The sequence below is a fragment of the Mastomys coucha genome, unplaced genomic scaffold (assembly GCF_008632895.1).
Source record: "Mastomys coucha isolate ucsf_1 unplaced genomic scaffold, UCSF_Mcou_1 pScaffold23, whole genome shotgun sequence".
Classification (NCBI taxonomy): domain Eukaryota; kingdom Metazoa; phylum Chordata; class Mammalia; order Rodentia; family Muridae; genus Mastomys; species Mastomys coucha.
Window position 1 is genome coordinate 24,765,805 of NW_022196906.1, and position 25,070 is coordinate 24,790,874.

Here is a 25,070-nt window from a genome sequence, read left to right on the forward strand (position 1 = left end):
TGTGATTTATGAAGAACAGAACTGTGTGAGAGAAGAATCCTAGAGGAAGTAGCTCTCAAGAACTGTTGGGTTGCCCGCCTCCTTCAGCTCCCCTCCTAGGGGAAAACAACAGACTTCACTTTAATGAGATTATCTTGTCTTCTTTTTTGACAGTTCTGGCATTTGTGGGAAGACCATATCACCAGTGTGGATTAATGTTCCCTTCCTGTGCGTCCCACGAGCTGTTTTACTTCATCAGGAGAACAATACTAGTCTATCTTCACTGCTTGTCTGCAACAGGAGAAGGAACCAGAATCAGACAAGAGGAGCTAGGGTTTTCTTTCTGCCAATGCCTTTAATCCCATGAAAATAGATTAGTAGGAACATCAAAGATAGACTTGAAAGGGGAGGAGGAGGGGCTATGTCAGAGAGACTTCAGCTATACAAAAAAAGAAGGAAGAAAATCACTTTTTCTTAATGATATGGAAACATTGTGCCTGGACATATTCTAAATGCATAAAATATATCTGCATATTCTGTAAATGCATATTCTATATCTGTTGAGTAGATGGATGGGTGACTGGATGGATGAGTGGGTGGGTAGTTGAGTGGGTATGTACGGGGACCCACCAAAGACTAAGTGGATAAAGGAGTGGGTGGCTGGGTTTGTGGGTAAGTGGATGCGGGTAGTTAGATAAATCTGGAAGAATGGATAAGTTGGTGACTAGATCTGTAGAAAATATACCTCTATGACTAAAGTAGATCACTACTTTTTCCCACGTAACACTTTTATTGTCTGGGAGTGTCACATCATGCACCCCAATTACAATCCCTTCTTAGTCCTTCCATGTCTGCCACCCTCTTGTTACCTCCCCCCCAAAAGTTAATAAATAAATAAATAAACAAACAAGCAAACAACAAGCCAATTTTGTGTTATCTATATACTCACTAGAGCAAGGTAAAACTCTTAGGCCTGCCCCTTAAATAGAACTGAGTCCCTCCCCTACTGCAGCTCTGCCAGAAGCCATCAGTTGTGGAGAGCAACTCTAACATCTTCATCACCCTTTTTTTTTAGGGAAAAAATTTAACTCTTTATTGATTCTTTGGGAATTTCCTATCATGTACCCCAATCTTCCCATCCCTTTGTATTTTCCCTTTGCCCTTTCATCCCCCTTCAATGAAAATATGAATAAAGAAATGAATAAACAAATAAACAAACAAACAAACTCTTGTCATGGAAGGTGCTGGTGTCTCACTGTGTGTCACACAGTATACCCTTTGTCCAAATATCTTTACTTGCAAATGTTCACTGCAATGAGTCATTGGTCTGGTTCCAGGCCTCTGACTTCTGCTACACTGTCAGTACTGGTTCATCACAGAGACTCCTCTCGAATATAATGTGTCATAGAAATTCTGTAGCTTAAATCTGCAGAACCAGTCTGCAAGGGTGGTTCTGGTGCTAAGGTCCTGTTTCCCCAATTGGTTCTTGGTCTGTCAGTAAAGAAAGCCATGGGCCAATTGCTGGGCAGAAGGAATAGGCAGGACTTCCAGGGCAGAGAGAAGTAAGGGAGGAGAGTTTCACCATACTTCTGATGTCGGGTTGAAGAGCCATATGAGAACTCAAAATGGAATGACCACACAGGCTGCTCCTACAGGCAGGTGGTCAGGGGTGTTTAGCAGGGGCTAGATGGGACTAGCTACTAAAGTTTAGAGCAGAGATAAGAGTAATGATAATGGCACATTTTTCCAGACTGGAGATAGTAGCACCCAGCAATTGTACCAAGAAGTCAAGTTGAAAAAAACACAATTGTGTGTGTGTGTTTTATCTGTGAATTCAGGGAAAGCTAGATGGGGGCTGGCGGTGGTGCCAGATCCTGGAGCAAAGGCAGGTAGCACAAAACTACACACTACACTAGCCCCTTCACATGCTCTAGCAGTTCATAGATGGAGTTGATGTTGGAATGTGCCAATTCAAAGCCCCGGATCTGGGTCTGGGGATGAGTGGTACAGAGCCTGACAGCTCTTCCACACCCTCACCACCAGGGCAAGCTCTCCAGCTCTGACACAGTTAGGGCTGGCTCACCTACATGCCACAGCCAGCAAAGGAAAGGACCAGCTCACCCACACCCATGCCATCAGGGCCAGCGGTAGAGCTAAACTTCTGCTGCCCAGCTGAACTACAAGGGACACTTTCCTGAATGCTACAGCCATTGAAGGATGCACTCAGCTCCCCCAAGTATCATAGCCAGTGAGGAGCAGGGCCTGCTTTGCACATCTCTTAGACATCTACATGATCCCAAACAGAAGCCCAGATCAGAGACATCTGTGTGGCCTTTTGAGGCCAGGGTCTTATGGTGACTGCTCTATCATACTTTTTAAGAGTTCTTTTTGGAGGCTTCCTGTCTAGGCTGCTTCTTTGACAGGGTGGGGGCTGGGGGAAAGTGATGCTGTAGGGGCATGGGGTTGTCACAGAAATCTTCCATATCCTTTCCTCTCAACTGTGCATCTGCAGTCACCAATATGACAGCAAAAGTAGCCTTCTTGTTCTTCACAGTCAACAGGAACACAGATCATGGGTCTTTACACAGCTTCTGGCAACAGCACAGACCACAAATGTGATCCCTGCTGCACCAGGACCCTAGACTAAGACACAGCCCTGGGAGATTGCTCAGACTCCGAACATCAACATGGCCTCAGGCGGCCTGGGCTACTCACATCAACATGGTACCATGGCAGCACGGCCCAGGAACATCATCACGGCTTCAGGCTGCAGTACATACCATGGGTTTCCATGTGGCCCTCGGTGGCAGTATAGGCTATGGACATCAACACAGACCCCAGCTGCAGTAGGACCATGGACCCAGACATGGCCCCCAGCAGTAGCACAGGCCCATACATCATCATGACCTCAAGTGGCAGAGCACATCACATCAATATGCTCGCCTCCCCAGTCCCCCAGGTGGCAGCATGATTATAGACATAGCTTCAGGCTGTAGCACGCACCACAGAAGTCTGCATGGCCCTGGGTGATAACATGTGGCACAAACTGGCTCCTGGCTCTTCCAACCACTCACCTACCCCTGGGTAGGTTACTTTCCTAAAGAAAAAAAAAATAATGATTTCAAATAACTGTTATTCTGAGATATGGAAAAAAGCAGTATTTGATTACATCTTGATGTCTATTGTTAAGGGGATATATATCAATTTCCATAAATATGTTTCTTATCTTTGCATGTATAACCTCACTTGAAAATTTTACCCTGTTTCTTTCTGAAAAAAAAAAAAACTTACTTGTACCAAAATGAGTTTTAAATATAATCTATAAATTTATAACTATTGCTCCTACAAATATAAAATTGTTGATTTTATATATTATTAGGAAGCCATAAAGTAGCAAAACTTTGTGAAACATGTGGAAGAATGTTTATGGCAAAGGAAGTTTCAACATTATATGTGTATTTCCTCTATAAAGATCATGTGTAAATGTTGTAACTGTAAAATATAAATAGCAATTACAGTTTTCTAAGTGATTGCAATTAGAGGTATGTAGAGTTATGGTTGCATGCCAAGAGGCTGGAAATATTTGAAAAAAAAACAGAGTTATGGATGACATTTTAGCCTATGAAATTATTCTTAAATAAAAGTGCATTTAATGTATATATGCAATAATGTTATCAATAAAATGCAAAAATGAGGGAAAAGATTTTTAAGTGACTTTTCGTGCTGACCCAAGGAAGGCTGCAGTACCTCAGCACTGAGCTGCTGAGCCACTGGGAAAGACAGTGAGATGCTGGGAAAAGCCCAGCTCTCTCCCTTCCCTTTCCATTTTTTTCCCATCTTCTCTGTGTCCACCAATCACCCAGACCACACAACTGGAGCTGCTTCCAGCCTTTTTGCTCTCTGAGCTTCCTCTGCCCCATCCTTACATTCTCCAGTGTTTTCATCTAAAAATATATATTGAACACATTACTTTCCTCTTGCTGTATACAAACTCCCAGAAACTTGCCAGTATACAGTGGCATGTTTATTATCTGACCGTTTCTGTGTGCCAAGGACTGGAGCACAGCTTGGTTCTGCCACCTGCTCAACTCTTAGAACCTGCAGTCAGATGCCGGCAGGGCTGCAGCCTCAGCAAGAGGCTCCCCTGGGGAGGAACCCTCTTCCAGCCCATTCAGCTGCATTCTGATCATCTCTCCTGTGCAGATCTGTGATAAGGCTCTTCCATACTTACTGTCTACTAGGCACAAGGCACCTTTAGCTCTCTGTCACACAGCTTTCTCCAAAGACATTTTGCATCATGCATTTCTCTGGTATCTGTAGTTACATTGTCTTACAACAAAACAAGTTCTAAATAAAATGAGAAAATCATAGGTGCAACTTTCTACCTTTGTCATCTTCCATCGAGTAGAAGCAAGCCACAGGTCCCACCCATGCTAAAGGGATAGAGATGGCACAGGGTATGACACTAGGGTACTCACCATGGGGCCCTCTTAAATTCCTGACTCCTGAACTGTGTCTCGCTTGCCATAAGCACACTTTGACCTAATTCTCCTGCTTAAAGGCACAGAAATCTGTATTCACTTCATAGAGGCTCCTTAAGGAAGTATTGTTCCCTTCTACTCATGAAACCCAAAGGAGTTTCCTTCAGCCTGATGCCCCTTCTTCATCCCTTCCACTCTCCATCTAACCCTCTGCACTATTTGACTGGCTCAGCTCCCATTTGGTCTCGGTTTCAACATCACTTCCTTATGACAGAATGAGCTATCACATACTAGGTACAAGTGAGCACAGCCCTTTTCAGTGCAACTGCTGCTTCTTGTTCTTCTTCTTGTTCCTGTACCTCTTCCTGTCCCTCTTCCTATCCTTCTTCCCCCTCTCCTCTTCCTCCTGTTGTTCTTCTTCCTCTTCCCTTACATTTCCCCCCTCCTCCCCCTCTTCCTCCTCTTCCCCCTCTTCCTCTTCCTTTTCCTCCTCCTCCTCTTCCTCCCCCTCTTCCTCCTCCTCCTCCTTCTCCTCCTTCTTTTCTTATCATCTTGAACCAAGATCCCAAATTCCTAGGGCTGCTCTGGTTGGGTTGGGAGGATTCAGGCTTCCCTCCTCCAAGACTCTTACCTCCAAATTACAAACAGGAAATCCACAGAAGGGAAATCTACGGTTAATAGAAAGCAAGCTCTCTGCCCAAACCACCAGTTGCCTTGTTAAAATTAACAAGCGATGAAGAGAAACATGTGGCTTAGGAGTTAGGTTTCTCATTCTTACTACACTACACTACACACACACACACACACACAAACACACACACACATGCACACACATATATACACACAGATACACACACATACACACACATACACACACACACACATACATACATACACACACATACATACATACACACATACATAAACACATACACACACATACACATACACACATACACACACATACACACACATACACACATATACACACATACACTAACACACACATACACACACACATACATACACACACACACACTGAGGTGTAAAACATACTCACTGAGATACCACACACATATGTAATACACACATACATACATTGAGATATAACACATACATCCATATACTGAGATGTAACACACACACACACACACACACACTGGGATGTACCCAATAGATTTTTCCCATGAAGAAGCTGGTTTTAATAAGTAGCAGGATGAGCAAATGGCAGGAAGGAGGCTGAGACCTAGAGCACAAAAATAATGGTTGTTCCTTAAAAGCCAAAAGATTAGGATGAGGTATTTCAGTGTGACCTATTCATGCCAGAAGTATCAATTTCCCAAAAACAAAAGGTTGCCTCTCAGCCAGCGCCATTCAGAGATGTTACAGCTAAGAACACTGTGTAATCTCTTCCTCTCCTCCTTATTTTTTGGAGGTGGTTGTTGTGCATGTTGGAAAGAGCAAGGAGACTAGGGAGTTTGCTATAAGGTTATATCTCCTAATAATATCCGAAGTCTCATCACTGTGGCTGTCTAAACAAGAGCTGAACAACAGATGTGCCCACGTGGATGGGAAAAGCCCATGAGGCTTCAAGCTACACAAAGAACTATAGACAACTGAAGAATGCTGAGAGTGGGAGACATCATCTTCTTCATGGAAGGCACGTAAGCAGGTTACCCAAGCCAGTGTCGGCGCTGAGAGCAAATGGGAGACATCGTCTTCTTCAGCCCTGAAAGCAAATGGGAGAAATGGTCTTCTTCATGGAAGGCACATAAGCAGGTTATCCAAGCCAACGTCAGCCATGAGAGCAAATGGGAGACATCGTCTTCTTCATGGAAAGCACGTAAGCAGGTTACCCAAGCCAACGTCGGCCATGAGAGCAAATGGGAGACATTGTCTTCTTCATGGAAAGCACGTAAGCAGGTTACCCAAGCCAACGTCGGCCCTGAGAGCAAATGTGCAAGTAACATTATACAGACAGAACAGGCTATAGTTAGAAATACAGAGACAAAAATGCATATATAAAAATAATGGAAAAAGAGGTGATGAATTTTAAAAAGTTGAGGAGGGATATGTGGGAAGGTTTAGAAGAAAGAAGAGAGAAGAAATGATGTCATTATATTAAATCTCAAAAATTTTAAATTTTTAAGAAAATGTTGCTCTCTATTTTGAGAAAGATCTGCTTTTGTATCTAGTGAGTACCTGTCTGCTTCTTAGGGACCTTGGATGTCCCATGGGAACAAAATAACAACAGTTGATCCACTGGGCTCTTAAATTTATATGAGATTATATATATAAAACAATTTGGACCTAACATATCTGCTATGGTTTAATTAAATGTCCCCAGGAAGTTCCTAGATTAAAAGCATAGTTGCCAGCTGATGGACTTTGGAGTGATTTCAAAATAAAGACCCCGACTGAATCTCTTGATCAATGCATTGGTTGATATATAATTTGATGGTTTAGTGGGCGATAGTGACAAACTAAAAGGGAGGCCTCATTGGACAGAGTACACAATGGCAGGTGTGCCCTGGAGAGCTATACTTTGTCCCCACTGTCCTTGTCGCCAAGCCCATCCTTTGTGGACATGGTAGGGTAGGCAGCGTTGCTTGATTTTAATCTCCCGTTACTATGATGATCTTCCTCACTATGGGTCCATAGCAATGGAACAAGCCAGCCATGGGTGGAAACCTCTGAAATTAACATCTTCAGATAGTTGTCACAATAACAAAAATTAATATAACAGATGTATTAGACAGGATTCCCTAGGGGAACAGAACCAATAGAATAAGTGTGTATTAAAAGGAGATGGCTCACACAGTTTGTCTTGGGTACTCTTCACACTGGGGAAGCAGAGAACCTGGTAGCTGAGAACCTGATGTGCTCACACAGCTGGACGCCTCAGAAGTCCCAGTCTGGTGCTGAAGGCTTGGCAGATTCTTGGAGAGCCGCTGGTCTTCATGCTACTTTGGAAGGCTGGAAGAGCTGAGTTGTGATGTAAGTAAATAATGGTAGTGGCAGCAACAGGGTCGATGAACTTGCCAGCTCAGCAGGAAGGCAAGTACAAGCAGGCAGAGAGCAGGCAGAGAGCCTTTTGCCTTGTACCTTATCCAGCTCTCACCAAAAGGTACCACAAACATCTACTGTGTGCTAGATTTCACAGTGAATAAAGTTTTAATTATCCTATGAACTTTGTCAACTGAGATGCAGACCAGGTACTGAAATCAGAAAGGGAGGTTCAGCTGAGACACAGAGTATACATGTGGCTGCAAGAGGCTCAACTACCCTCTTCTCCACCTGAATTGCCTCCCAGGTGTGTGAGTCGTCTTTCTGTCACTGTATCAAATCCCTGAGAAAATCACCTTACAGAACAGGGGAAGGGAACAGAATATCATAGATCCCTTCGAGGGCACAGGCTCCCAATGCCCTGTTAGGGACCAATATTTATAGATGCCGCTATCTATAATCACTTTCTTGGCAGCCTTGCCTCCAACACATGGGCTTTGAAGGGACATTAAGATCCAAACTCTAAGACTTGGTAGTGGCTCAGTGGCAGAACACTTGCCTAGCGTGTTTGTGCAAGGTTCTGGGTTTACACACATGTGGTGGTGGGGAGAGAACTGGGGAGGAACAAAGCACTGAGAAACTCCAACCACCTAAGTTCTTCGGTAACCACAGTCTATCAAGACAGAGGTAGGCCCAAATGGAGTTCCTGGCAAATCCCTGTGTATTCCAGCACTGAAAAGTTAAAACAGTGTGGGCCTGTAAACAATTCCCATACTGCATTTAGCAAGCAAAATTCCTTTTTCCCAGTGATGTGTGACTAGACCTAGACACACTGCCCAGAACTTTTAATTATCTTCCTCATCAATAATGCACTACAAATATTTAACAAAGGGCTCTCTGAGTTGGAGCGGGCATTGGGAAGAAAACCTGAGTTTGTAAATATGTCACTTTCAATGGTGTAAATACTGTTTCTACAGAGCCGGCAAGATGCATGCTCAGTCCAGTCTTGTGAGCTAATATGCTCAACTCCAGCATAGTGCTCCCAGAGAGGATGGCCATGCCTCCTTTGCAGATGTGGCATATTGTCCTTGGTCTGCCTGGTTGATTCTTTCTTTCAGGCCATTTGAAAATGAACCATCCTTTGGAAAGTAAATCATTGTGACATGGGGTCTGGATCTGTCTTAAAGTGTCTGGGTTTGCCACTTGCAGCCCTTCAGGCTGCACAGTATACAACTCAGGTAACGTTTAGAAAGGGTTGTGCAAAATGAGGGCTCTGGGGTGTGAGCACTGGAATGAGACCTTCCTGGATCAAGGGTGGGATAAAAATAGCAAAATTTCCCAAGATACCCATCCCCAAGTGAATTCTCAACTTCTGCAACTTCTTTAGATGATGAAAAGAAGCTCAGTTCTTTCTAAGCAAACTTCTTGGAGAGGATGCTGAGGACCTCAGCAAGTCAGACTTGCATGTCATCTCTGTAGGAGCATGTAGAGATTCACTGCAAGCTGCTAGTCCCCTCATTTACTCAGTACATTCTTCAACTCATTGGCAAGTTAGATTAATGAGAATTTGTAGCTTGGGCTGAATATTGAGCAGACAAACAAAAAATATAGTATAGTATAGTATAGTATAGTATAGTATAGTATAGTATAGTATAGTATAGTAGGAGAGAGACAGGGATAAGAGTTGACAATTGTTTCAGGAGTTTATAGAGATCTATGTCCATTCAGAAAGAAAGGCCATTGCAGATAGATCTTAATGTGTTAATGGCTACCACGGGTTGAGCAGTTAGTATGAGCCTCGTTCTGCCAAACATTCCTTCTGTACTATTTCAGTAACAATGAGGGCAACCTCATAAGGCAGACTTTATTAGCCCCGATTTACAGATGAGCAGCAGGAGTCTTGGAGACAAGAATGTCTGAACCTGCACGGCTAGGAAGCAGCTGGGAGAACCTGACTACAGAGCCCTCACTCTTCATCTCAGGGCTACGCTACAGCCAGTCTCCAGGCCTCTTAGCATTCTCAGCAGTGGTGACTGGTCTGTGGGTAGAGAAGTGAAGTTTCCTCTGCGTCTTCTGGAGGATGCTTTGCTGACAGAATAGCAAGAAAGGTCCCAGAAACACAACGTTCCAACTATCCATGGAACATATGGTTCCATATGTGGGGCACATACACTATCCAGACCCCTTCGAGGTATACAACACTATAGAGTCCACCCCAGATGGTTCTTTGGAAATTCTGGTTTTAGGGTCTTAAGTAGTAATTGGACATTGTTTCTGGAAGATTTTATGACAAAACTTGAGGAGGTTTGGGGGTTTGTTTTGTTTGTTTGTTTATTTCTTCTCCTTAAGAAGGTCTTATCTTTATAATGAAAACCCTGGAAAAGTCACTGAGTCATAGAGTAGAACCTAGCAAAACTTTTGGGGAAGAAAGGGGGAAGAGGATTGCTCACAGTGAAGGGGCTGCTTCTGCTGGGAAGTAAGCGTTCTATTGCAAGTTACACACCCTACCCAGGAGGGGAAGTTTTGATCCTGGAAAATTGTTCTTGGCTGCCAATCCCAACCTTCCAAGATAAGGCAAAAGAGGGATTTGAGGACATAATGCTCTCAGATAAATCTTTGGAGACTTCACCGTGGCTAAGTCCAGGGACTACCCCTGGCCAGCTTGTTCTCCTCCTCCCATTTGCTCTTTCAAAAGCCTGATAACAATCAAGTCTGTTCTGTGTACAGACCTTACAAATGGCAGCCAGGCTTGTTCCCCTGGGGTAATAGATGAGGATTCAAGATGCCAGGAGGGAAGACCTCTTAGCTTCTCAGTGAGGTCAACGAAATATGGTTTTGTCCACAGGAAGCATTGAGAAATAATAGTGCAGAACTTTGGTTTTCACAGTAATATAAAGAAATTCAGGTACAGGATCCAGAGTCTACAGTAAACACATTCAAAAATAAACTTTTAGGAAGAGTGTCCACATCATAGTAATTAAATAAACCAGGAGGTAAAAGTTTCTTCCACATCTGTTTGCAAAGGTAACAAAGGGGCTTGGGTTCTTTCAGTTCCCACACTGAACTTCAGGTGTCCTGGAAATTGTGTTCCACCCCAAAGATCCAGGGGCCTAAGGGAATTTATTTTCTGAACTCAGAGAGATGGAAAGTAAATGGCAATGACCAAGAAAATGTGATCAGGGTCAAGGCAAACGTCAAGGTGGTCTCCTAGAGCAGAGAAACTGAAAACGCATGGCACCAGCTATCCTTCTGACTCACCGACACACGCATGAGGACATCCGATCATGCCTGTGGTCTCCAGGCCACAGTTCCTTGGCTGGAGCCATCAGGGTCCTGAGCCAGGCAGAGTGTGGAAGAGAGAGTTTGCTGGCAACAAGTCTCTGGGCTTCAGCCTCTGAGCTCTGCAGTCAAAAGCCATGTGGGGACATGGCAAACTCAAAACTCTCAGACCCTACCTGGAAGGCACAGCTCATAGCTGGCCATCCTCACTCTGGCAAGAGGGATTTCTGTTTGGTTCCCCCAATTTTCAAATAAAATTTTTTTTTAGTCTCTAAAGTATATAGTTATAGGTCAAATAATACAACAAATGTTTTTCAAGGAAAAAGAGAAAGTGGAGACCCCGCTCCTTCCCGCTAGCAACTCATCATCTTACAATGGGGTCCAAAGTGTGGGCCAGCACAGGCCAACTGGATACAATGCTTGTGCCAGGCTCCAGGAATGTCTCCAGCTTGGGCATTCACCTGACTAGATTTCCTTCCCTGTATCTCTGTTTTTCTTGTTTTCTCCAGAGTCCTGGATAAGAAAGAGGTAACAGGAAACAACTCTGTTTCCAGCTTTAAGAAGTTAGTGGGATTAGGGAGACAGGGAGAGAAAGGGGATGCTCACAGTTCTCCCCTTCATCCTAATTAGTTTCTGCATCACACTGTGAAAGATGTTCTAAGAGGATTCCTCTTATTCACCAGTCCTGAGCACTGAGTCTATGGAGTTCATCAGCCTAATATCTGAAGCAACTCAAGCCCAGAGCTTTCTCCTTTCTCAGTCTGCAGTGTGGGATTTCCAACCTTCAGGGAGTGGGTGTTTAAAAGTCTTGGATGACTCTCTCATGGGAAAGACATTCTTGTCCTATAGGACCCAGGGTCTCTCATCCCAGATCTGCCTTTCCATGCTACTGTGTGCTATTCTCATGTATTTTTAATTTCTTCTCCATCTGTTTTTCTTATCATTTGCTGTGACTTTAAATTTGTTTGAGATCCCTCCCAAGAGACAGAGGTAGGAATCCAGCAATGTTGCCTAAAGATTTGGGGTTCTACTCTTGGATATACACCCAAAGGGTACCACAGAGACACTTACTTGACCATGTTCATTGTTGCTCTGTTCTTTTTTTTTCTTAAACATTTTTCAGAGTTTATTAATATTTCATAATTGTCAGCAACTTAGCATGTATTTTGGCAATTTATCCTACTACCAATCTTATTTACAATTATTCCCCAAGCCAAAGCATTCATTCTTTTTATTTTTATTTATTTTTTTATTAGATATTTTCTTTATTTACATGTAAATTTCTCCATTCCTAGTTTCCCCTCCAAAAAACAAAGAAACAACAAAAACAACAAAAACAAACCCCTGTTGCCTCCCCCCTCCCCATGCCTGTCACCCCACCCTCTCCCACTTATTGGCCCTGGCATTCCCCTATACTGGGGCACAGAACTTTCACAGGGCCGAGCTCTTCTCCTCCTATTGATGATCAAATTGCAATCCTCTACTATACACATGCTGCCAGAACAATCAGACCCCTCCATGTGCTACCTAGATATCCTTCAACAAAAGAATGGATAAAGAAAATGTGGTACATGTACTCAATAGAATAGTTATTACTCAGCCATTTATAAATGAATTATAAAAGTTGCAGGTAGATGGATGGAACTAGGTGAAGAAATCATCCTGAATCTGGTAACCCAGACCCAGAAAGCCAAATATGGTATGTACTCACTTATATGTGGGTATTAGCTCTGAAGGTAGTGATAACCCGGCTACAATCCATTGAATCACAGAGGGTAGGCATAGGGTAAGGGACTGGGGACAGAAAGACAGATAGATCTCCCTAGAAAAGGGAAATAGTTATGGGTGGATGGGGAAGGATGATTGTATCAAGAGAATCAAGTTGACAAGAGGAGAGAAATGGGGTGGGGGCGGTGAGGGAAGGAATACAGGGAGAAAAAGCTAAAATTAAGGGCCAGTTGAGGGATCATATGAAACCTAGGAGCTTTCTAAAATATATACATATGTGAAGGAGATCTAAATGAAATCACCAAAGAATTAGGGCAACGGAGCCCCAACTGGACATCTCTTGTGACCAAATAAAGCTTTCCAGGACATCTAATTGAGTTGCTAGCCAAGGTGCTCCCATGGGAACGCCCAAACAACCCAAGCTGTCTCTAAACTATAGGTTCCTCTCATCAAATTGACAGCAAGGCCCTATTGCTGAAGGCAACACTTACACAATTCAGTTAACATGGAGAAGTTGAGCTAGTGCCTACACAGAGCCTTACATCAGCACATTAATGTCTTTGATACTGGAAGATACTCTGATACCAAAGGAGAAACATAAACACCAACCCAGTCACAAACCCTTTTATCTACAGTGGTGTCCTGACTGCAAGATATGCTAGTGCAATAGTGGCACAAATTTTGTGGGAGCAATCAGCCAATATCTGATTTAACTTCAGGCTCACTCAATGAGATAGAACCCATGCCGAACACTGCTTGGGTGACCAAGAACCTGATACTAGATAGCCCAGGAACTTAGGATCAAACCAAATACTACTGGTCATGTGTGTGTGTGACTGTGTGTGTGTGTGTATGTGTGTGTGTGTGTGTGTATGTGTCTATATGTATGTTTGTGTGTATATGTACCTATGTGTCAATAAAATTACTCATGATGACATTCTGCTTGCTACACTCACAGATCAGTGTCTTGCTCAGCCATAATCAGAGAAGTTTCCTCCTGCAGCACATAGGAGCAAATAGAGAGACCCAAAGCCAGATATTATGCAAAGAGTGAGGGACCTTGGAACACTTACCCCTAAATGGCATGTCTCCATTAGATCCCTCCCTTCAGAGCTCAGAGAACCCTGCAGAAGAGGAGGCAGAAAGATTTTTGAGAGCCAGTGGGGATGGAGGACACACCAAGAAAACAAGGCCCTCTAAACCAACAGGACCTATGGGCATGTGAACTCACAGAGACTGGAGCAGCATGTACATGCCCTGCATGGGGGAATCCTAGAGCTGAAAGGAGCAGTAGATACATGGTCAGGTTCCTAACCCAGAAGCTATCTTCAATTAAGAAGCCACTTGCAAATGAAAATTTACTTTCTTCCAAGGGAGTGTCATTGAGGAAAACAAACTACTCTTAAGGATAAGCTGCATGTCCAGAAGTAGATGGACAACAGAAAACAAACTCAGCAGGGGATCTTTGGAAGTTCCTTGGTTCATAATGCCCCCTTCCTTCCTTCCTATCTTCCTTCCTTCCTTTTTTCTTTCTTTTTTCTCTTTTATAAATTTTATCTTATTTTTTTATTTTATTTTTTTTATTTAATTTATATTTTTCTCTCTTTTCATCCTACAGATCCTTTTGCATATGTATTATGGCTTTCAGTTCAGGTTTTTTTTGTTGTTTTTATTTTTATTCTTGAGTAAGTGTGTCTGTCTATTTACCATACCTTTTGTCAGTTTTTTTTTCCTTCTGTTTGTTTGTTTAGCCCAATTTTGATGTGTTAGCTTTTGTTTTATCTTGTTATATGTTATTTTGCTTTTTATAAAAAGAAAGATTTTTTTGGATTTCATAGTAAGTGGGTGAGGGTTTTGGTTTTGCTTCTCATTTAAGTTGGATTCTCTTATAAATCAGCACAGGAGTGTCTATATTGGGCTTTCCAATTTTTCAAAAGTAAATTATTGTAGGTGAGATTGATTATTAGAGCAATATGAGAGACAGAGAAGACGCAGAAACCTCAGGAGCATGGGGAGAAAGTCTTCCAATGAATACAAATTAAGCTTCTGTATTACTGGCCAGATGAAAGGGTCTCTCAATGCTTCATGAATGCTTTTATGGTTGTCAGGGTTGTCAGAAACTTACTTTCTTAGAACCTTACTTTCTACACCTGTACACTAAGAAAGCAGACTGCATTGCCACCTCCGAACCATCCTCGGAGCCCTGGGACCTCTTCTCTTATCTCCTTGCCTTCATCAGAGCACTTTTTGTTCAAGGGTAAGAACTACAAAAGCAGACCATCTTTGTAAACGAAGCCTGTGCTTATGTAAATACACATTAACATGATTCACACACACACACACACACACACACACACACACACACAGAGGTGATGATTTCACTCCTACCAACAGGGTCTGTGTTGAGTCTCATGAGAAGAAGAGAGTGTTATCCTCAGAGATATGAAGGAGGGGTAAGGAAAATACAGAAGAATCAGGCACCATCTCAGAGAAATTTAAAAGGGAGTTAGGGAAGAAGCGGTGGGTGATTAAGGACTTGTTTTGTGGATGTGTTGTAGATGTAGGGGAAGGGCAGTGGAGACAGGACTATGTCATGGGATGATGAGTCAGGTGAGGGCTGGGAATGGGTCTAGAGTGCACCAGGCTGCTATGAGGTGGGAAGACATCAGATGATGAGTGCCAATGGAGGTCTTGGACATCATGAGGAGAATGCACTGCTTCCAGGTGACAAAGCTGTTGTGTTCTACGCAGCACTGTTATTTGCATCATGCCCAACTCTCAGCTCTTCCCCTCTCTTCCCCAACCCAACAGCTTTTTAAACACTCCATGTCCCAGGGAAGATAAGCCCACCTCCAGCCCTGTGTCCTCACTGTACCCTCAGTGTCAAGGGAGAGTCAGGTCCTGTGAGTAGAAAATAGCCCAGGCTTGTTCATTCTCATGAAAAGAACTCTTCATGAGGGGCCAGAACAAACAATACTGCAGTATGATTCTCCATGGGTAATGTTAGTCCAACTGTCCTACTGCAAGGGTCACTTCTGCACAAGAGCAAAAGGCTCACCAACAAGGTTGTACTCAGGTGAGGGCCCAGCTGCTGTCTGGAGAGCATGCCTGAACAGTGTCTTCTCATCCATTTTTGTGGGGGAGAAGGGGGAGTTCCTCACGGAGCACAGCATTGAGGCCCTTGTACCTTACCCACCCCACTAAGTGACAAGCAGGTTTCCTGTTTAAAGGACGAAGGCAGCTCTAGCAAAGACCAGGAAGAAGATGTGCCAGGGAGGAAGTCAGTCAGGAGCCATTCCTGCCAAGGTCCATCCCACAGGTCTTGAGCAGGTTATCTTTAAGACTAATTAGGAAGCCAAACAGTCCCTTCCCTATTAGCTGAAAACCAGCCCTATGGGCTGTGAGACACCCCAGATCCAGGAAATCCAAAGCTGGGCTGACAGCTCAATTATTGTGGAGTGTCTCTCCCCCCTCTACCTCCTCTTTTTGCTTTTTATTGCTCTTGGCAGTACAGCAGGCTGGGGGTGGGGATGCTGGGGTCGAACTTGTTGAAAGTGCAAGGGGAAGAAAATTGTTCTCATCTGAATAAATAGAGTCAGCTGTTGCCAGAGGGAGCAATCCCCCTGCGGTGAATTCCCCTAGACAAGCTAGCACAGTGTTGAGTTGATATTGGCACTTGAACTTAGGCCAGCATTATCTGGGTGAGTCTGGACAGGGTTCATAGGCAGACAGGGCATCTTATCCCCATGGTTTTGGAATGTCCCAAATGGAGGCAAGATAGGATGGTAAAGTGCTGTTCATGGAGGAAGATTTTTGGCCCACACTGTGGCTGATGTCCAGCTCACACTGACCCTCCTGCTGTGTCAGTGAGGGAAGAGTCAGTGAACTCTGGTCATCATAGAATCTAGCTTGTTGGTTCTGACCCCTTAAGACATGAGGCTGGTGGATGGATTCTCTAGCTCCTTCCTGCCTCTCCAGGGGCTCTGGGAAAAGGCTTGTGCTGTCTTGGACACTCTCTGATGTCTCCATGTCCAAACTGCTTTGGAAGGTCACTCCACTCTACCAAATAGCCTGCTTCCACCAGAAACTACATTTCATCCTGAAGGCTGGACCAAATGAACTTAGGAAGGGGAAACAAAAGATGGAGGCAGAGGAAGAGCTGAAACCTGATGGGAAGTAGGTGGTATTCATCTGCTGTGATAAACACCATGACCACAGTAACTTGGGAAGAGAAATTTATTTCACATGACAGCTGACAATCCTTCATAAAGGAAACTCAGGACAAGAACTCAGTACAGGAACCTGAGATAGGTTCAAGAAGAGATGCAGTGACTACTGGGCAATACAACTTATTGGCTTGCTCCCAATTATTTCCTTAATCTGCTTTCTTATACTACCTAGGACCACTTTCTTGAGGGTAACACTGCCCCTAGTATGGTGGCTTCTCCCACACTAATCATTAATCAAGAAAACAACCAAGCCAGGCAGTGGTGGCACACACCTTTAATCTCAGCACTTGAGAGGCAGAGTCAGGCATATTTCTGAGTTTGAGGCCAGCCTGGTCTACAGAGTGAGTTCCAGGACAGCCAGGGCTAAACAGAAACCCTGTCTTGAAAAACCAAAATTAAGAAAAAAAAAAAAGAAAGAAAGAAATGAAAGAAAACAACCTACAGACTTCCTCTTCTCTGGTGCTCTAGCTGGGTCAAGTGGAGAAAAAAAAACAAAACAAAAAAACAAAAACAAAACAAACAAAAAACAAAGCAAACAAACAAAAAACCCAACCAGGACAAGTGAGAAGAGGAAGGAATCAGAACTATATGTAGGAGGTTGGAGAGAGCACAAGACCCTGGCCTGAGATGGGATCCTAGTCACTACTCCTTTGTAAATGGGCTAGGTCACTTCAACCAAGCCCCAGGTCTCAGGTCTATGGGGTCACTCAACTAGGTATTGTCTAAAGTCCTTCAAACTCTCAGCAACTATGCAGCAATCGAAACCCAGAACTTACTAAGGAACTTAGGATTCTAAACAAATCCCTGCCACTTATACCTCTAAGTGATATCCAGTCACGAAACAGTTATGTACCAATCACCTACTCCAGCAACTACTTCAACATTGCTTTGTGGACCTCTTTGCTCCAGGGATGGAGAGAAAACTCCTCTTACTCTCAACACCTAGAAATGTTGCTGCACATACATAGTGAGATACACCAAATCGTACAGAAATGCCTTTCATGTTAGAATGCTACACCACCCAAAGAAACAAAGTCTAGCCAGCAGTATTTCTATCTCCTAAGGACAAAGAAAAATACCAAGAGCTAGGCCACTGACAAGGGTCAGAAAAAGCACCCCTATAATGAAATAGTCCCATGAAAGAAGGCGCTACCTGATAGGGAACTGTTGGCAGGTGTGCTTCCCATCCAGGCCAGCCTAAATAAAGAACTCTTACATTTCTGGGATGTTCTGTTTAAAAAGTACAGTATATAAGTGAATTAATTAATCCTCATAATCTTCAAGTCAGGGGGTGACATCAGCCTCACTTCACAGGGGAAAAACTACAGCTCACCCCTCTGTTTCTGTCACGTCTGCCATTATCTTTGGGGCACAGGGGAAGTCAAGACAGCAAAGACCAAGTCTAGGGTAGTGACAAGTGCAAAGGACCAGGGGAAGAAGCTTTGGGTCTCATTTCAGGGTCCACTTCATATCCCCCCTCTCCAACAGTCCTCCCTTCCTTCCTCAGTTCCTTAACAATCTGAAATAGTATTGCTTCCTAACCAAAACCCATATCTACACGCTCACAACAAGGACGTCACGAAACGAGAGAGAAGGAGCTTAGAGAGGCTCTTCTCGCCTGCCCTGCCATTGTACAGATGGAGAAACTAAGGCCCATAGTACGGAAATGAGTTGCTTGAGTTCACAGAGCTTGCTGATAAGAGTCCAGATCACAAGCTGCTATCCTGAAAGAACACTACTTGGGCCAACAAGAACCAAGGCCTGAGCAAGTCCCAATCTAGGTGATGCTTTTGCATCCTCCTCTCCTCCAGTCATATCAGGGCCATATGCTGCACATCAAAATCAGAGGCTGAGCCAACAACCCTTGTGGTCATATGGAATGCCTCTGATGCTCACAATTAGAGGCACTAGTTCCAACAGGAAGCCTACTGCTGGTGCAGCCTGCTCAGACAGCTTTTGTTGTCTCCCCACTATACAGAACCATCTCTGCAGGCCTGAGCTCATCTGGCATACCTCATACAGGACCTGCACAGAAGAAGAGCTCCCATACTGCACAAAGGCTACCCAACACCAGGGAACTTTCCCTTAATTCTAGGTTCCTCTGTTTCTCTTGAAGCATCACTCTTTCACCCATTTAACGAATACCTGACAGTTCAACCATTTGTCAGACCTTGGGCTAGGAACAAGGTCCACAAAGGTTTATTCAACAGAAAACCATCTTCAAAGAGGATTGTGAGAAGCAAATTGCATCTGCATCTCCAGGATAAACCCCTGGAGTCTAAGGGAATGGACTTCATTAAAGCGATGGAATTCCAGGCTGTCAGGTCAACTAGACCCAACTCAGTGACCCAAGGCTATAAATTTATTAAGGACAGGAAATTTGTCCACTCTTTGTAACCTTCTTCCCCTCTCAGAGTCAAGCATAAGTGTCTTGGACACGGACACGCACACACATACACACACACACACACATAAATCACATAAATATTTGTAGAATGGAAAATAATAAATAAATGAGTATCCCATATCTCCCTTTGAGACCAATGTCCTATTTTCCCTTCTTAGTATAAACTACAAATTTTTCTGTCTCTTGGTCTCTGGGAATTATGGTTCCTCTTAAAAGCTGAAAGAATGTGGTAGATTTGCAAAACAATAAAGCAAGGTGGGGGTGGGGGAGAAGAAACTCAGCCTTGGAGGGTGCTAATCTGCTAAACTTCCCAGACTACCTCTTTCAGCACCAGGCTCCTCCTAACTTCAAAGGTGGTCAACTTCCTTCTTTATGCTGTACTTCTGGTGAGAAAAAAGGGGCATGCTTAAGATAAGTGCACCCTTCAGAGATTACCATCCATTTTGAGGGGCAAATTAGACACATACAAAGTCATCAAAGACCGACAACACGTGACAAAATATTTCAACAGGAAGTTTCATGTGTGGAAGAATATATCTAGGAGGCAAGTCTCAGACAACTGAGAAGGAAGAGGACTGTCTTAGTTGGGGTTGGGTTGATTTTGCTTTTGGTTTTGGCTTTGGTTTTTGGTTTTTCAAGACAGGCTTTCTTAGTCAGGGTTTTCACTGCTATGATGAAGCCATGACCAGAGCAACTCTTATAAAGGGAGGCATATAATTGTGGATTGCTTACAGGTTCAGAGGTTTATTCCATTGTCATCCTAACGGAGAAACTTGATGGCACTCAGGCAGACATGGTTCTGGAGAGGTAGCTAAAGATTCTACACTAGTATCAGCAGGCAGTAGGAAGAGAGAGTGACACTGGGTCTGGCTCAAACGCTTGAAACTTCAATGCCCGCACCCAGTGATACACTTCCTCCAAGAAGGCCAACCTATTCCAACAAGGCTATACAGGTCACAATCTTTTCAAATAGTCACTTCCTATGATCCTATGAGGGCCCTTTTCATTCAAATTCCACCAGGACTGATATAGGAGGAACATAGAGCCTTCTAGGGCAATGCAGAGGTAAGGAAATTTGCACTTGTTGCTATCTCAACAGGCTATGCACCTTATCTCATTTGATCCACCCCTTAGCCATGAAAAATATTTATTATTATTTCCATTGCACATATGAGGAAACTAAGGCCCAGAGAGATTAAGTGATTTGCCCATTATCATAGTTCATACACAGGCAGATGTCATTCCAAAGCTCATGTACAGGGCTCAGAGGGGGCCTTGGTGCCAGTTATCTCAAAATGAAGTGAAAAGACAATTGGTAGCCAAGTTATGGGAGATACAGAACACCTGTGTTGTTTCAAACAATCATTCACCGTTTTGCTTCATTTTTTTATGACTTCAAAGTTCTGCTTCTATCATCCGTTGTGTGGTTTTAGTCAGTTTGGCCTCCATAGATTCATTTGTTTGAATGTTTGGCCATAAACATAGAGAGTAGCACCATGAGGCAGTGTGGTCTTATTGGAGGAGGTGTGGTCTTTTTGGAGGGAGTAGTCACTGAACAGCTGGGCTTTGAGGCCTCCTAATGCTCAGGCTCTGCCCAGTGCAGAAGAGTCTTCTCCTGGCTGCCTTCAGATCAAGGCTGTAGAATTTTTGACCCTTCCAGCACCATGTCTGCCAGATTGCTGCTATGCTTCTCGCCTTGATGGTAATGGACTGAACCTCTGAACCTACAAGCCAGCCCCCAATTAAATGTCCTTTAGAAGAGTTGCCTTGGTCATGGTGTATTTTCATACCAATTAAACCCAAACTAAGATAAGTCATCATCATCATTGTCATCCTCTTCACCATGTTTTCCATGGAATGAACAGTAACCATGTCCTAATTGCTGACTAAGCTGTTTTTCTACCTCATTCTCCCAATAGTGCAATGGGTGTAAGTATGCAATCATTGAACATTGGTAATAAGAAAAATGGAACTCAGATAAAACAGACCGAAATTGTAACAAAGAGGCAGAGCTGGGATGCAGCCCAAGTAACTGACTCTCAGAGCTTATGTCACAGAGACAATGCTTATTGCTGAAGATTCTATGTGCACGGAAGTTGGAAGCAACCACACAAAAGCAGGGGAAAAAAAGGCTAAACATACAAGAGCCATTGTTTTGATGGGTGTGTAAAGTTCTGGGTAGTAATCATGGAGGGAGAGGATGCTATGAATGCACTTTATGTTAAGATGCTATATGAAGGGAATGAGGCTTCGGAAGTTGTTGATTAAGGGAGGACAGGGCTCTTAGGCTGTGGAAAATCATGCCTGACTGGCTTTGTGGACAGACTGGGAAAAGTGCAGACAGTCTCAAGGCCACAACTGTTGCAGATCCAGCCCTGGGCCCCATCTGGTCCCTTCCCACACCTGCTAAGCACCCTAAGGGCAGCTGCAGTCCCCACAGCCCCTCTGTCTCTACAAAGTGATGGATGCCAGACGCCTTATCCTTCATAGAAGGAAATGTATCTTGGAATACGATCCCTTGTCAGAGTACATGTTGCTGCTTTTATAGGTTGTGAGTGGAATCCCACAGACCCCTGCCTTCCTTTCCTCCCCTCTCCTCATCCATTCCAGATCGGTGCTCCTTCATAAATCATCAGCTTGGCACAGCCAAATTCTCTTTCCCCCAACTTTAATTCTGAGGGCATTCATTCCTGCTGATAAGCTGTATTTAGACAGATGGACAAACCCCCAACCATGGCCAACCTTATGAAGGTGAAATATTCATTGAGTTCTGTCCTGTTGAGGAGAAGAATTTACAGTATAGGCTTAAACTGGCACATTTCCCACCTGTTACTGTTCAAGGGAGAATTACTTTTGTCAGGGACTGGAGCATGTTTGGAGGTTGGCTGGAGATGGAAGTTAGCATGATTACATCGGTGCATCCCACCATACTCCCCCCAAAAGCAAGCAACACTGCGGGCTCTGGTTCAACCATGGACATAACCCATAAGGCCCTTCCACTGTTCATAACAGGCATGCACACATAGCCATACTTATCACCTTCCTGTATGAGTAGGGGAGGCCTGTGGATCATAGCCAGAGTCCAGGCCATCCTCTGCAGTGTCTGTATTCCTTTCCTTGTAAAGGATCTTTGCCAAATCTTCCAACGGAGTCACTGCCTTATGACACACACCAGAAAATAGTGCTCATCCACAGGCTGTTCATGGATGAAAACCAAAACTGGTGTGTTTCCAGGAAAGTTGAGGGTAAGGAAGGGGATCAAGTCCATTAACCTCTTCCTTCCCAAAGAAGTTACTGCTGCCTATGGTTACCATATAGACCACAGGTCTGCTGCCCACCCACTCTGAGGAACAAATGTGAGAGCAGAAGGATTCAAGCAGCCCCATTCCTCAGAGACTGTGTTCTGGAATATCGTAGGCCTTCGATATTCCCATGCCCATAACCCTTGATGATTGACAGAGGGCAGGTGGTAAGAGCCAGGGTTGCTGGGTGCCTCCCAATGTCATGCATGTTTACCTCAGCATTTACTCCCCATTTATCTTGCTATCATGGTCAATGTCATAGAAAAACATGAGAATCTCAGGGCCTGGAATAAGATGCTTGTGGGAAAGTCATTCTGAAGTGAGGCTTTTGTCAGACTACAAGAAGGAAGTAGAAAGACTACCGAGTGTGGGCAGGAGTGCTGGCTTGTCACCTAGGAGGGCATGGAATCAACCTTCTGCTCTTCATCCACTGTGGCCACCAGCAAGTCACCTAATTTTTCTGATGTTCTGTTTCATTGCCTATAAAATGGGGGAATCACATTGATCTGGTATGAATAATGAGAAGGTCTTTATGCATCCTGGGTGAAGAGTGAGTGCCCATTCCCATTGCTGTGAGCTACAGCACAAGGGCAAGCAGGGACCCTCCCCACCCTACAGCAATGTCATTGGGCTGGTTGGCTATCACATCATCTACCAGACTACCCTAACACTAGCTTGTACTTCTTTTTGTAGACAGTGCTATCCTAGAACCTAGGCTAATTTACCACCCTCCAAAACTAAGAAAATTCCAGACCAGGCAGAGTCTGGTTGTCCTAGAAACAGCATGGGTCCTGGTTCCCTAATCCTGTGTCCTCTTCTCCTGGCTCATGCTACTTCTGCCTGCTCATACTTTTCCTGGACATACCCTAGGCTCCTCCACTAAGTTCTCTGCCCTCTGTCCACTCAGGAAGTAGAAGAGGAAGGAATGTCCTGGAACACTTCACAGAGATCACTTTCAATAGGAAAAGTAACAGATTACTGAAGTCAGACAGTATAAAATTCCAAGCATAGGAATTTATTATACAATATATGTACATTAAGTCTGGTATGCTTCACAATTACTTTTCAGATGGTACATATGTTTTATACACTCCACTGGAAATGTGATACATTCCACGTTTATTTAAAATGTTTAAACAGTTAGCCTCCCACTCCAAATCCTGTCTACTTCCCCTGAAGGAACAGCTTCCCGTGCACACTTCCAAAAATGTCCTATTCATGTATAAACATATCCTCAACTGTCACCCAAATAAAAACTTCCTGTACATAACATTCTTTGCCTTGCTTTATTTGGTTTGTCACATATTTATTTACCGACTCTGAGGCCTCATTAACGTGACCCCTATCCACCTTTTCCTTTTTTGTTTTCAGACTTGGAGTCATTTAATTGCCCACATTGGCCTTGAACTCCTTCTGTAACTCAGGCAGTTCCTGAAATTGAGATCCTCCTGCCTCAGCTTTTTAAACTTCTGGGGAGACAAGCTTGGATCCTTAGTTTACTGTGGGTGGGTAGTTGTACATGTAGCATTCCTCAGATGCTCGCTGCCTTGTTTGTTTGTTTTGTTTGGTTTTTTTTATTTTGTTTTTCGAGACAGGGTTTCTCTGTGTAGCCCTGGCTGTCCTGGAACTCACTCTGTAAACCAGGCTGGCCTCGAACTCAGTAATCCGCCTGCCTCTGCCTCCCAAGTGCTGGGATTAAAGGCATGCGCTGCTGCCACCACCACCTGCTGCCTTTTTTTTTTAAGACAGGGTCTCTCATTGGCCCAGAACGTATCAAGTAGGCCAAGTCAACTAGCCAGCACACCCCAGGAATCCACCTGTCTCTAATATCTATTGATCTGTAAGACTGAATATTTACTCAGTTTCACTCCCTCCATCTCCTTGCAGAAAATGAAATTACTACAAAGTTGAAGCTTGGCCCGGGGGTGGTGGCGCACGCCTTTAATCCCAGCACTTGGGGGGCAGAGGCAGGTGGATTTCTGAGTTTGAGGTTAGCCTGGTCTACAGAGTGAGTTCCAGGACAGCCAGGGCTACACAGAGAAACCCTGTGTAGCCTCAGAAAAACAGAAAAAAAAAACTCAAAGTTGAAGTTCATTCCTGCTGGCCCAATTCTTGGCTTCTGAGGGAGCTCTAGCTATATGACCCAGGCTCTCTCCCTAGCATCATACAGTTTGCATCTGGCTGCTGGCCATCTTACCTCCTAGCCTATGTGTCTCTGGAGCCCAGACCATCTTGAACCATTTTCAGAATGCAAGCCCATCGGTACATGAGCCACAGCTGGAGTAAGGTCCGATGGTAACCTTGTGCCTAGAGCTGCTGGCTACACTTTGAAGCAGGGAAAACAGAGTCTGTGACATTCTTTTCTCCAAGCAGCCTGTAATGAAGTGGGCAGCCCTTTGAATGGAATGAAAAGCCAAATCCAAGGCCAAGCCCCAGACCCTCAGAGCCCCAGGGAGTCTCCAATGTGCTGCAGCAGCAGACAGAACATTCACTTTGGTGTCTCCTGTCATAGCTCCCTGATTGTGACATCACTCTGGGGTGGGGACAGGGGGGAGATGTAATGAAAGCTTCAGAGACTCTGGCAAAGTTTCCCAAATAAGTTTCCCTAGTGAAAATTTAAAAACCAAAGCAGAAAACATTCCTGCTGACTTGGATCCTT

The 25,070-nt window shown here is 44.0% G+C and overlaps 1 long non-coding RNA gene across 1 annotated transcript; it reads right to left on the reverse strand.

Moving 5' to 3' along the window:
* On the reverse strand, window positions 1-24,862 carry LOC116072809. Its single transcript, XR_004111558.1, has 4 exons — window positions 24,609-24,862; window positions 22,774-22,891; window positions 2,983-3,076; window positions 1-270 (listed from the first exon to the last, which is right to left on the reverse strand). It is a non-coding gene; the product is annotated as an uncharacterized LOC116072809 (long non-coding RNA).
* Between the last annotated feature and the right edge of the window lie 208 nt (window positions 24,863-25,070).